Consider the following 9,699-nt stretch of genomic DNA (forward strand, 5'->3'; position numbering starts at 1 on the left):
CAGCATCCCCTCTTCATGTCTCCCAAGACAGCCAGGGAGAATCCCTTCACAGAGCCCACAGATCAATGGGGGAGGCTTCTGGCAAAGCGAATTTAGTAGGAAACCCAAGCTCTTTCCAGAGGAACTATGGGATAGGTTTTCCAGGGCAGCATCCCCTCTTCATGTCTCCCAAGACAGCCAGGGAGAATCCCTTCACAGAGCCCACAGATCAATGGGGGAGGCTTCTGGCAAAGCAGGGAGGGAGCACTCTTCCCAAAGATTCTCTTTCCAGGGTTGGAGGAGAAGGCAGATTCCGTTTGAGAAAGAGAGGGAGAAAGGCTCTATCCCCCCCCCCCCATTGATCAGAGCCCTTCCCTGTCTGGGCGAGATCAGATGCCTCCTCGCGAGGAGCCTTCCCTTCCCTGTCTGGGCGAGATCAGAGCCCAAGCGGGCAGGGAATGCCTCTTCGAGAGGAGGCTTCCCTTCCTGCCTCTCCTCCGTTAGAAATGGGCTCTCCCCACACAGAGGGGAGGTTGCAATCCACCGGAGGAAGCCTTGTAGTCCTTTGGCAGATGCAGGCGCTTGAGCAGCCGGGACTTCAGGCGCTTAAAGCGCTGAAGAGATTAAGCGCCTGTAAACCATTAAAATAAAAAATAAAAATAATCCTTATCTCTTGTTGAAAGACCACAGCGGACAAAGGGGTGAGGGAAGCAAAAATGGCGACAGCCACGACGGATGGGGACAGAAAGGGCAACTCCCCCAAGGACAGCCCCCACCACAGTCCGCTCCTCCCATCCATCCAACCCGATTCAAAGGCTGTCGTTCCTATTTAAATACTCCGGTTCCTAACTCGAATCAATGGAAAAACGTAGGTCGGACCCTAGTGTTTTTTTAACGCGCGTTAAAAGATGAAAACTCGATTCAAATTTTTATCCCGCTCTACGATTCGATTTGTAGTGGGGACGATTGCGGGTTGCTCTAGAACCGTTCTAGGTTTAAATCGGATCCTAATATGAACGCCACTCCTTGGATTCGATTCAGAACGCGGGGTTTCCCCTAGTGGGAACATCCCCTATGGGTTCTTCACTCCACACATGCATCTTTAAGCCTACTTCAACTCATGCTACCAACTTCTTTCTTTCAGTTAAGGGCTGCACTGAAGAAAGGGTACCATAGCCGTCGGTGCTGTGGCTTTTCTGCACTCCTTTGGCACTGCGTCATCTGGATGCAGCATCAGACGAGTGCCAAGACACTGCCTGCTGTGTGGTGGGGCACATGGCATCACACCGGCATGGGGGCAGAGTTGGGGTATGCATCGTGCGGATGCCACATCCCCACTCTGTACCCATGCCAGCCTTTATGGCCAGTCTGTACAGCCCCTAAGTCTCAAAGGTGCTACAAGATCTGATTTCCCAGACTAACATGGCTAAGATGACTAAGTTGTAATACTTTGGACATAACACGAGCAGACAAGACTCACTAGAAAAGACAACAATAACAACAATAATGTATTTATTTATTTCCTGCCTCTTCCCTTTTGGGGATTGAGGGGGTTAACAACAGAGGTTAATACAATACAAAATAATCAAACAAAACAAACCCCTGAATCCCCCCAACCCTCACCCTCCCTCCCTGAATAAAATTACCATAATAAAACCATATATAAATATAGATCAGAATAACAAGTTAAAATAAATTAACACATGGCAACAGTGGTGAGATTTAATCAGAGAATCAGACTTGTTCTAGTTTGGACAAAGGTCAGTCTGGAAAGGCCTGCCGGAAAAGAATTGTTTTTATCGCATTTTGAAAGCCTCAAGGGAGGTTGTTTGGTGAGTCTCTTCTGGCAGGTCATTCCAGATTTTTGGAGCAGCAATGGAGAAGGTCCTCTGGGAAGTCATCACCAGTCTGGTTTTCCTTGACTGTAGTAAATTCTTCCCAGAGGACCTGAGTGTGTGGGAAGGATTATATGGTAGGAGGCATTCCTTCAAGTAAGCTTGACCCAAGCCATGTAGGGCTTTATAGGTAATAACCAACACCTTGTACTGTGCCCGGAAGCAGATAGTTAGCCAATGTAATGACTTTAAGATAGGTGTAATACGGTAGAACCTGGATTTTCCAATTTTGTACCAGTTGAAGCTGCCGAGTGTGGTACAAAGGTTGCCCCATGTAGAGCGCATTGTAGAAATCGAGACGAGAGGTTACCAGCGCATGTACAACCATTTCTAGGTCCCGCTGTTCCAGGCAGGGTCGCAGCTGGCATATCAGCTGAAGATGATAACAGGCACTCCTGGCTGTCGCGTTTACGTGGCAAGATAGAGGGCAGCAGGAAAGGCAGCCATGCTATCTGATTTACTGAGTGGTGCTTCTGGAAGTAATAGCTAGCAGTAAATCCAGCACTACAATGTGTGAATCTGTCTTTGCAAAATATTTACTGAAGCCTCTAATGTGAGGGTTAGGCTTCTTTTTTCTCTTTTCTATGAGTATTTTAACTAATGTTCACCCTGCTATAGTTGCTAAGGATTTTTAATGAGCAATTCTGAGCTCCATTGTTTGATTTGCTGTTTCAGCAATATCAGCTATCTTGTTAGTAATTTCATCAAGTTTTAACTTTATTGAAGTAATATTGTTAATGAGCTCCTGTCATAGTTACTTCAATAGATGTGAGTTCAGAGAGAGGGTCAAAATCTTTACTGGGAGATCTTGTCTGACTTCTGTCTCTTACAATCACAACTGTGACCTCCTTTTTGGAACAGGGATTTTGCTCTAAAATAAGCAAAATGCCCCAAATAATCTTGGCTCATTTGGGGATGGGGTAGGGAAATAATATAACATTCACCTGTACTGAGTATTAGAAGAATATGTTATTAGTTCATTGTTTGGAGGCTGGAGATGCAAAATCAACCATCTTTCTAATGATTGTCATAGCAACATCCCTTCCATTTTATTCTCCACCTCAATGTTTCTAGCACTTACAGGAAAACATAAGAAAATGTATATCATAAAGTGAACCTTGAGTTTTCCTTGCTCATCCTGATCTTCATGTATTATTTTGTAGATGTGACGTAGGCTTGATTGGATATACTGTGAAAAGTGTGTGCCAAGCAGTATCCATGGGACGTGCCACTAACCCTGGCAAGGTATCTACTGAAGTGCTTGCAGTAGCATGTTTGAGGACAAAGGTACATCTTTCTAGTTGGAACAAGGTGGAGAAATCTCCAACCAAACTCATTTCATAGAATCATAGAATCACAAAGTTGAAGAGACCACAAGGGCCATCTAGTCCAACCCCCTGTCATGCAGGAACCCAAAATCAAAGCACCTCCAACAGATGGCCACAAAGCCTCTGTTTACAAACCTCCAAAGAAGGATACTCCACCACTCTCCAAGGGAGTGGGTTGCCTTCTGGCTCTTTTCTCCCACTGTCCTTAATTCAGAACAGTACCATCCAGGTTGATTTAAACTTTCCCACATATTCACATCTTACCCCTATAGATTTCTTCACCAGCTATCAGTTCAGACCAGGATCCATTTCAAACCGTTAGTCTTTACAGCTCATAGAATCATAGAGTTGGAAGAGACTGCAAGGGCTGTCCAGTCCAACCCCCTGCCATGCAGGAAATATCAATCAAAGCATCCCTGACAGATGTCCATCCAGCCTCTGTGTAAAGACCTCTAAGAAAGAAGACTTCACTACACTTCGAGGGAATTTGTTCCACGGTTGAACAGCCCTTACTGTTAGGACGTTCCTCCTAATGTTGAGGTGGAATCTCTTTTCCTGGAGCTTGCGTCCATTGCTCCGGGTCCTAGTCTCTGGAGCAGCAGAAAACAAGCTTGATGCCTCCTCAATATGACATCCCTTCATGTATTTAAACAGGGATATCATATCACCTATTAACCTTCTCTTCTCCAGGCTAAACATCCCCAGCTCCCTAAGTTGTTCCTCATAGGGCATGGTTTCCAGAGCCTTCACGATTTTAGTCGCCCTCCTTTGGACACGCTCCAGTTTTTCAACATCTTGTTAAAATTGTGGTGCCCAGAACTGGACACAATATTCCACATGGGGCCTGACTAGAGCAGAATAGAGCTCTGTGCTTGAATCTCTCCTAGTACCAGGAAACTTGGCTAGCATGGTATGCACCTTCTTGGAATTTAAGATTTAAAGGCAAATGATTATTATCTGTACACAGCTCTGTCAATACTTCACATCTGTGGAATGGTTTTCCTTTGGATCTCCATCTGGAGGAAGATCTCACCCATTTTTGTAGTGTGTTGAAGACCTTCCTCTTTGATTTACCAGATTAAGCTGCTGCATTGTGCCTTTGATTGCTAGGGTGCGTGGTGGCTGATGGGATGTTGGGTGGGTGGAGAGAGTTATGTTTTATTGTCTTTGTCTCTGTGTATATTTGATGTTTCACCCTTCGGTGGAAAAGGCACTATAAATAAATGTTATTATTCATCCTTGAAACTGGATGCCCACATTTCAGCAGTGGCCAGCTGAGACATAAGCCTTGGAACATGATCTTAAAGGTTCAAAGGGAGTCTCAGTCCAAGCTTTGAAAATTCAGTTGAAAAGTGATGAGCAATAAGTGGACTAATTAAAACTGCTTGATGTGAGGAGGCATTGAAAGAGGGGTTCTGAGTAAGTAGGTACGAACAAAGTGCTGATATCTATTGTTAGATGCTCATTTTCAGACCCATACTTAAACCCATCTGAAGAATCTCTAAAACCTCTCAAACACCAACTTTTTGTGGTTCACAAACTTACATCATCACTGGCAAATAAACATTTTCTAGGTGGTCTCATATTCAGACCATGGAAGGGTGATGGGAACCCAGAAAAGCTGAAACAATATAATCAGATTAGAAAATATTTAGGCAAGTGCTCTGCTCAGATGCCAGACAGTTAAGTGTAGCTAATGTAGATCTCGGTGTATAATTGTGCAAAAGGAAAGAACCTGATGAGAGCAGATAAGAAAGGAATGGCAGTAACCATGGGTTCCACACTGTGTACTAGTTTAGGGAATGACCTGTTAAGACTTATATGAGGCAATGATGATGACTTCTGCTTTTTCTATCTTATCTTTTCTGTCACCCAGGTCATGATGGGAAAATCTGTGGAAAGCTTTAATGAATCTCCAGAGGCTAAGGTGGTGGCAAAGCATCCTGAATTTTGGCAGTGAATTTTGAAGAAAAACCCCAGCGACTTTTTGTTTTGAGCAAACAGACCTGATTGATCACCTTCTGCTCTAGACTACCTTCCCTGGACCTAAGGTTTTCCTCCTAACAGAATCTACCTTCTTTAGCTTCTCCTTCCCATGACATTTGTACTGAGATAGGCTGAGTGTAACTCTCCATTCACACTAGAAGAATGGAAATCTCCTTGTGAAGAGACCAAAAGCAAGATCCTGAGTGTGTGTTCATATGGGCCCACATTACTAAACTCTCTCTACTTCAGATTGTGAGGTTTTGTAGATTGTAATACAGAGTGTCCAGTTTCAGGGGTCAATTGAATCATTTTTTGTTACTTGAGCCAATTTGGAGTTCGAACAGCTGAAGAAGCCATGTAGTCGTTCAGAGTGGAAGCATGCCCACATGGGATGGTGAACAGTCACTGTCATGAATCCCAAGAGAAGGGCTAATAGTATCAGGTTTGGCATTCTGTTGCAACTGATAACATGATTTCTTGCATTAATTTTATCACCCTCTCCAGAGATAAAAATCTGACTCGCCTCAGTGGCCATTAATACTCCCCAATGAACATTCTCTCTGAATGACATAAATTATTCTTTTTCATATTAATAAAAATAATAATAAAACTTTAATTTACATTCCGCTTTTTGTTACCACAATCAAAGCAGCGTACAACCTTTAAAAATACAATATATACAATTCCGCCCCCCTTACAAAAGGATTAAACAATTCTATCCATTAAAAAATTACAGACAATAAAATCTAAAAACAATAATACAATAATAGAATAACGATGGGCAGAATCTTCACTTATATATGTCTGTGGGGGGATCTTTATGTGGCCGGGTTCTATTCCAGGGAGGCCTGCCAGAAGAGACCCATCTTGACAGCTTTCTTGAAGCTCTCTAGGTTGGTAATTTGACAGATCTCATCCGGCAGTCCATTCCATAAAGTGGGAATGGTCACAGAAAAAGTCCTCTGGGAGGTTGCCGTCAATCTGGTCTTTGTGGACTGCAACAAATTCCTCCCAGATGATCTGAGTGCATGGGGCAGATTATACGGAAGGAGGTGATCCCTTAAGTAGGTTGGGCCCAAGCCATGGAGGGCTTTAAAAGTAATGACCAACACCTTGTACTGCGCCCAGAAATGAATAGGCAGCCAGTGGAGTGATTTCAATATTGGTGTAATATGGTCACTCCTAGTTGTTCCTGTAATCAATTTGGCTGCCATATTCTGTACCAGTTGAAGTTTGGCATCCAGGTGGGCTCTTATCTGAGAGATTTTACCTGCAAGGTAGTTGTTAAATGCATCACAGCAGACTGTTGTCGGGTTAAGTAGAGGGTTCTGGGGGGATGGCATCACCGTCAGTTCCCTCACCATTCTAAACAGTTCTACCGGATGAGACTTTGCAGATGCAATGTGAGCAGACAAGAAGGATCTCCTCGTTTTTATTGTCTCTCTATGAGAATAAAGAACTTTCTTATGATGAGTGCTGTAAGCTAAGAGTCCAGTTGAGTGCCATTTGTGCTCTAGTTGTTGTGCCTCCCATTTCACATTCTTTAGCTCTCTGGTATACTAGGGCTTTCGATTCAAAGCAGGTGGGAAAGGACGCTTGGGAGCGATTGTGTCGATAGCCCCGGCAAGATTGGTGTTCCATGTGTTCACCAGAGCTGTAACAGAATCACTGGCATTATCAACCAACAAACCCTCTAGGGCTTTCTGGAATCCATTTGGTTCCATTAGCCTTCTAGGGCGGACCATTATAATAGGTCCTCCACCCCCAGGGAGACAGACAGTGGCTCTCAGTTCAGTCCTGACCAGGAAATGATCCGTCCATGACAATGCAGAGGTATTAACTACCTCTGCCCACGGATATTCCTGTTCCGTACAGAAGGCCGCATCGAAAGTAAGACCCGCAGAATGTGTTGGCCCGGTAACCAATTGGCAGGGGCCCATGACTGTCATGGCTTCCATGAACTCCCGAGCTACACCTGTTAAACTGGTATTATTTAGGAACCCATGGCTAGAGAAATGGTAACGGTAATGTGGGATCTATTTTAGTGCTAGGAAGGCTGGCAAACTAAACAATAGGTTGTCCAGAGAAGGACTGGAAGCTAGAATGGGACCAGGAGACTGAAGAGAAAAAATTAAGAACATATAGGTTAGCATGTATTGGATTTTTTCAGCACTAAAGGCATCACTCTCTTTTTCTTTGGTTTGTTTCTGTTAGTATGAACTTATGTGCCTCATTTTCAAAGAGAGAACTTGTGAAAGCAAATGTAGTCAGATTTGGTCTAGAATTAATGGTTGGAATCTTGTATACTTAACAAAGTAAATTCTCCTGGCCCAATCCTGACAGAAACATAATTCACTCATGCTCCCACCACTGGCAGAACATATCTCTATCTCCCCATGCAGTGGCTGCCCAGTAAGGTAGATTTTGGGGAGGAATTACAATCAGCAAATTACACTGAGCCCACTATAGGTTGGGGGTGGGTGGGGGAGGAGTAGCCATCCACAGATTGGAGCTCTTGCAGATCTCCCTGTCCAATGGTGGTGTGCACAAGCCCATTGGCTAATATGGGCTTGTGTTCCCATGGTTTTTCTCTTCCATGGGGAGGCCCAGAACCAACCCCCATGGATGGGAAGGATCCACCGTAGTGTCACAGTCATGATTAAATGGGAGTCATGAATACAAAACAGTTACAGAAGAGAAAATCTAGGTAACTGATTCATATTCACTATCGCTAATCACAATTTCGACATTATTACCACAACCATAACTCCCTCCAAGCCTACTTTACCAGGCATCAACTGCATGGGAAGGAGGTCCTTTCTGTTGGCAACTGGAGCATGGATGAATAATGTTCCTGTCATGTTTGGGAGGGTCAGGCCAGGAAAGTAAGTAGCTGATACAAGACTCCAGCCATCATCTACATTCCAAGTTTTTAACCAGACTGATCTCCTTGCCCCCATGGCTTGCGACAATAGTTATGTCCATGAAGATGACAGAATCTCAGGTAGCATCAGTAAAACAATGCAAAGATGTATACATTTTTCACCAAATTATGTTGTAATGCTTAACCATCAAGGTCCTAATTGTTTAAATTAACTTTCATCCAGGTCATGGAATCTCTAGCAGCAATGGGAGCAATAGACAAAGCAGTAATTTTAATGCAGACGCCAGATGCATTCTTTTTAATGTTGTATTAGCACTTTTTTCATTTGCATCATTTAAAGATAGGGTGACATTGACTGTGGGCTGTATGTAGCTCCCAAATGCCATTTTTGCAGCTCCTGAAACCTACACCGGTCCTCTAAAGCCCTCAAACTTGGCATTTTTTTGTGGGGGCCTCAGTTGTGGCCCTCAAACAGTTGCTGACCCCTGCTTTAAAGGAGTGTTACTCACTGTTTGGGGTGGGCATTCAATGTTGTGATTGAATCATCCATCAGAAGCATGTGGGGAGCATCATTTTAAGAACAAGAGTTTAAAATTTTTTACCAAAATTAATAGTTCTCCTACTGTGAATCAGAGGGATTTATAACCCAGGTTGTGTCCCCACTAAAGAAGGAAATGCACTATTCCAGTTACAGAAGGAGGCGGGAGGGCAGAAAATTTTGTTTTCTCAGCTTCTATGACAAACCACACTTCTCCATTTCTTGGGGGGGGGGGTGTGTGTTGATTTTGGGGCTCTTTTTTCTCCTTTATTTAAAAAAAGTTAAAAAGTTTCAGTTTCGATATTGTGCTGTCTTCAAACTTTAAAAATATGGCAGATGGGGAAGGAAGGGAAACATCAGAAGGGTTCTTTGGGGTACTGATATTTGGTGGCATTTTCCTTAGTGAAGTTTTTTTTAAGTGGGTTTGGCTGGTTACAAACCGGCACTTGGGACGTCCACAGGACGTCCCATTTTAAAAAAGGGGCGTCTCTTCTAGACGCCCCTGGGTCTAATATGGACTCTGTCTGTACAATATGGCGCCGGACGTTCCACACAGCCGGCGCCATCTTTACGTATCGGATGCTGTGCGTTCGAACGTGTCGCGGTGCCTGTGACGTCGCGAATGCGCCCCTGGCGCCTCGCGACGTCACAGAGGCACCACAGAAAGAAGCTCAATTTTGGAGCTTCTTTTTTGGAGCTTCTTTTTTGCTCCGTAAGGGAGCCGCGCAGTGTGGCTGCGACGGCTCCCTTATGGAGCAAACGGCAGCGGCGGTCTATAACCCGCCTTTGAAAGACCTTCTTCCTACCCAAACACTGCAAATAGACTGAAACTGCTCAGAAGAAGAATGCAAGTGAGGGGCACCTTATCTACACCCAAAAACACCTGAACATCTTGAGGGAGAGAGAGGCAGGCTAGCTCCAACAGGCTTGTCTGGAAGAAGACGAGCCCTCCCTTCATCCACCATCTTGAGGGAGAGAGAGGCAGGCTAGCTCCAAGAAGCCAAGCCCTCCCTCCAGTCCATCTCCCTTGGTCCAGGCCTCAGAGGTAGAGAAGACTGCTGGCCCTCATCCCCTTCCCCACCACCACTC

General features: G+C 44.4%; 1 protein-coding gene across 8 annotated transcripts in view; it reads left to right on the forward strand.

Moving 5' to 3' along the window:
• LOC121923688 (zinc finger protein 318-like) overlaps positions 1-5,840 on the forward strand; it is a 51,465-nt gene extending 45,625 nt beyond the window's left edge. For 4 of the 8 annotated variants that reach the window (XR_006102426.1, XR_006102431.1, XR_006102429.1 and 1 more), the window contains 2 exons: positions 3,038-3,161; positions 5,079-5,839. The gene's annotated coding sequence lies outside the window, so the exon portion shown is untranslated. Of the gene's footprint in view, positions 1-3,037; positions 3,162-5,078 lie in introns of all 8 variants that reach the window. The other 4 variants (XR_006102438.1, XR_006102433.1, XR_006102436.1 and 1 more) reach the window with 4 other exon arrangements.
• Positions 5,841-9,699: the final 3,859 nt, after the last annotated feature.

The sequence above is a fragment of the Sceloporus undulatus genome, chromosome 1 (assembly GCF_019175285.1).
Source record: "Sceloporus undulatus isolate JIND9_A2432 ecotype Alabama chromosome 1, SceUnd_v1.1, whole genome shotgun sequence".
Classification (NCBI taxonomy): Eukaryota; Metazoa; Chordata; class Lepidosauria; order Squamata; family Phrynosomatidae; genus Sceloporus; species Sceloporus undulatus.